Raw genomic sequence first — 3860 nt, 5'->3', positions numbered from 1 at the left:
AGTAAAACTATCTCGAGTCACAAGAAAACTTAGCTGAGAGAGATTATTCACGAGGGCATGTTATGGAAATGGCGGCAAACTATCAATTCATTGCTAATTTTAGTAAAATTTAATATTTTCAATTCACGTCAGCAATTTTTTCAATATGGCGACGACCATAATTAGCGAAAATAAAACGAAAGCAATTTTACTTTCATGATGACTGCAATAAACCTAGCAGTGTCGTAATTTCTGCTTTCTCACCAACAGATGTCGTTACTAATCGAACGGATCGCCATCTGTTGGGTGTTGTTTTTTAGTTTTATTGTGGTAATAATAAATGCCAGACGGTTTATATATCGGAGAGTTTTGTGTACTCTTGAAATCTGGTTTTATGGATATCTTCAAGTATACTATAAAACATTTCATCAATGGTATTCATAAAAGTGGTCATAAAACTGTGAGTTTTAATTATTGCTGTAATAAAAAACCCTAATAAAAATCAAACAAAACCAATCAGCAATGGAATTGTTATTTGGGATCGTCTCTCTCTATAAGCAAATAAAACCATATAGTATGTAGTTCAAATGAAATGGTAAGTACATAGTTAGTGTATTCTTTAAAGATGCATAGCCCTGATTTCGTCATATTCACTCTTATTTCGCTGTTTCGTACCCAGAAAGGGGTTCTTATGCCTCATTCTTAGCGGACCGTTTATAAATTTTCTGCTTTAGTTTCGGAAATTGGAGGGGAATACATCCGCACGAAATTATCAAATTTAGTTCCCGCTCAGATAAGTGGAGTAGGATGTTCTAGTGTTTAAAACGGTGCTGTTTCGAATAGACGACCCAGTGTTCTACATAATCCCACCCACATCAAGATTATTTCCCGTCGGGGCATCTGAGCGGCTTACAATTCTCGGAGGAATTTTTGAAATAATCCTGGAAGTTGGTCCTGAAAGAATGACAGAAGGAAATCCCGAGTGAATCCCCGGACGTATTCTTGGAGGAATTTAAGAAGAACCCGCATCTTGAATCTTGGAAGAAATCCAGCATAAGGAATTCCTGCGAGAATCTCAGGAAAGCTTCCTAAAAGGATCTCTGTAGAACTTCCTGAAGGAAACCTCGAAAATAGCACATGAACAATCACTGGAGGAACCTATCACCGAGGATAAATCACCGAAGAAATGTCTGGTGGAATCTCTAGATGATTTTTTGAAGGAATGTCTGGAGGTTTTCATGATGGAATCACTGCAGAAATCAATGGAAAAAAATGTAGGAATTGTACATTCTTATATACACAAAAAGACATTTTACTCCTGTACACTTTTTGAGTTTCATTTTGGCTCCATATGAAGTGTGCAAAATTTCAGCTCGATCGTAGAAACTATATTTTAGCGCCAGCCATTTTAAGTTTTCATACGATTTACTATGGCGAAAATCACTTTTTTAAAGAAAAATCGCCCAGGTTGCCCCTTAACCCCTAAATATAGCGATGAATGATTTCTGTTGGAAATTTCACGAGGAACAAACCCTCTGAAGACCGCAAAACGATCTAAGGCATGTGGAAAAAGTTATTGACTGAAAACCGAATGGCATGCCAACGCTGTTTAACATGTAAGGAATAACAATAAATAATAAAATCTCGTCATTTTATCGATCGGGTAAGGCTTAATAACTTTTCCCACGAATGTCGCATCGCTTTGCTGTCTTCGGAAGTCTTATTCCTCGTGAAGTTATCTACAGAAATCATTCAACGACTTATTTTTAGGGATTATGGGTAACCTCAAGCGATTTTTCTTTGAAGCAGTAAATTTTCCCCATAGTAAATCGTATGAAAAACTAAGAATGGCGGGCGCTAAAATATAATTTCTTCGATCGATCTGAAATTTTGCACAGTTGATATGGGACCAAAATGGAACTCAAAAAGTATGCAGGAGTTGGACTTTTCCATTTTTGTACCAGGCTAATATGTAGCTTACGAAACTAGAAACAAATCTAAAACAGTCATTATCATTCCTCAAAACTGCAATGCCGATTTGCATATTCACATATCGAGCACCCATGCCCATTGGCGTAACTAGAGGGGGGGCCTGGGGGGCCAGGCCCCCCCCAGAATCTGCCAGGCCCCCCCCAGAAATTTTTCATGACTTTATATAGGGAAATAAGAAAAAAATCTGAAAACCACTGTCGTGGTGACAAACATAGATCTATAATAGACATTTATATGGCATAATATGTGTTCAAATTGACAGTTATTGGAGACTATTATCAACTTGTCACTCTTTACAAGATCATTGTTCAAAATGGTCTATGTAATTAGTTAGTTTTGATTTCCAAACATTATATAACCAGAATTATATAAATAGCAATGCTTTGTTAGTCTTCTTTTTTGAATCGCTCCTTAAATCTCAATGATAATTTCCAGGAATTCTTTGATGAGTATCTTTAAGAATCTTTGAATTTTCTAGCAGCATTACTGCAAAATATGGTTAAGTGCTTCTTTTAGGAATTCAAGTATCATGTGGGAAAAAATCTGGTTGAATTTGCAATGGAATTCAAGCAAAAGTTTTTGAATTCCTAGTGAGAATAGATGCTACATAATAAGAAATGACCCATGTAGCTCAAGCGTAAACGCGAGTGTATTCTTTAAAACCATGCTGGAGGTGATTTCTAGTCGGTCACTAATATCTTTTATTTCGGGTATTTGTGCGTCTATCAAACAATGCACACATTCAAATGGCCATTGATGAAATTTTAATATATTTAAAAGCTTTTGCTGCAAGGTGTAATCTTGAAGGTAATCATGATTGGATTCCTTAAAGATTTCTCGGAGATAATTGTGAAAGAATTCCAGGATGACTACTTGGAGAATTTCTTGGCTTCTGTGTCCCTCTAAAATTATCCAAAAGAATTCCAATACAAATCGCTGGAGGAATTCCTCTAGAAATCCTTTAAATTATTCAAAAAATCTACAAGAAATTCTAAAAAAAAACCCTGGAGTGAATCCGTGATAATGGTTATGAACGGCAGCCTATTTAATGCACCCATAGATAAACGAAAATGCACCATAGAAAAATAAAAATGCACCATAAATAATTAAGCAATTTACCGAGAAAATGCACAGCATTCTCCATAAATAAATATAAACATTCCATAATAAATTAAAAATGTAGCGGTAAACCAAAAAGTTTTCTAGTTAAAAATGAAACATTGTATCGATAAAAAATTAAATAAAACACCATAAACAAATAAGCTTGATCCATAAAAAATAATAAAAATATCCATAAATAAGCAACATTTGCTCCATAATTATACCATATTTGCTCAAAAAAAAAAATGTAATTGCACCATAAATATCATCAAATTGCACCATAAACAAATTGTAAATTTTACCACAAAGAATGTAAAAGCTACATAAATTTAATCTTATTGTACCATTGCTGCAGTGTCCAACGACATATAGTACTTTAGGATGTGGATTGGAAAATGTTAATATGAAAAGTAAAAAGAAAATAAACAGAAATCATATACCGAAGCACACATCTATGATAGAACGACTTAAACGATGGAAAAACTATGAATGCAATTTACCGGATAATCGCTTGCTGTTCGAACTCGCTCACGCTCGTCGGACTTAAAAAAAAGGGAAAACATCTCTGTTTGCATTATACCGGGCAAATTCTTGGATTTGTGGATTACCTAGAACCGAATCGACATAGTTACAACGCTTCCACAGGCTACGCCGCATGGATTAAAAGAACCCGCATTTCAAAAAAGGGTTAACCATATTCTTGGAGTTAACATATATTTATTAATGATTTCAATTTGATCGGAAAAATTATCAAAAAAGGGTTAACTCTTATTCTCTTTACATCTGCA

The sequence above is a fragment of the Aedes albopictus genome, chromosome 3 (genome assembly GCF_035046485.1).
Source record: "Aedes albopictus strain Foshan chromosome 3, AalbF5, whole genome shotgun sequence".
Taxonomy (NCBI): domain Eukaryota; kingdom Metazoa; phylum Arthropoda; class Insecta; order Diptera; family Culicidae; genus Aedes; species Aedes albopictus.
The sequence above is the reverse complement of the archived record's forward strand: the minus strand, read 5'-3'. Positions refer to the sequence as shown.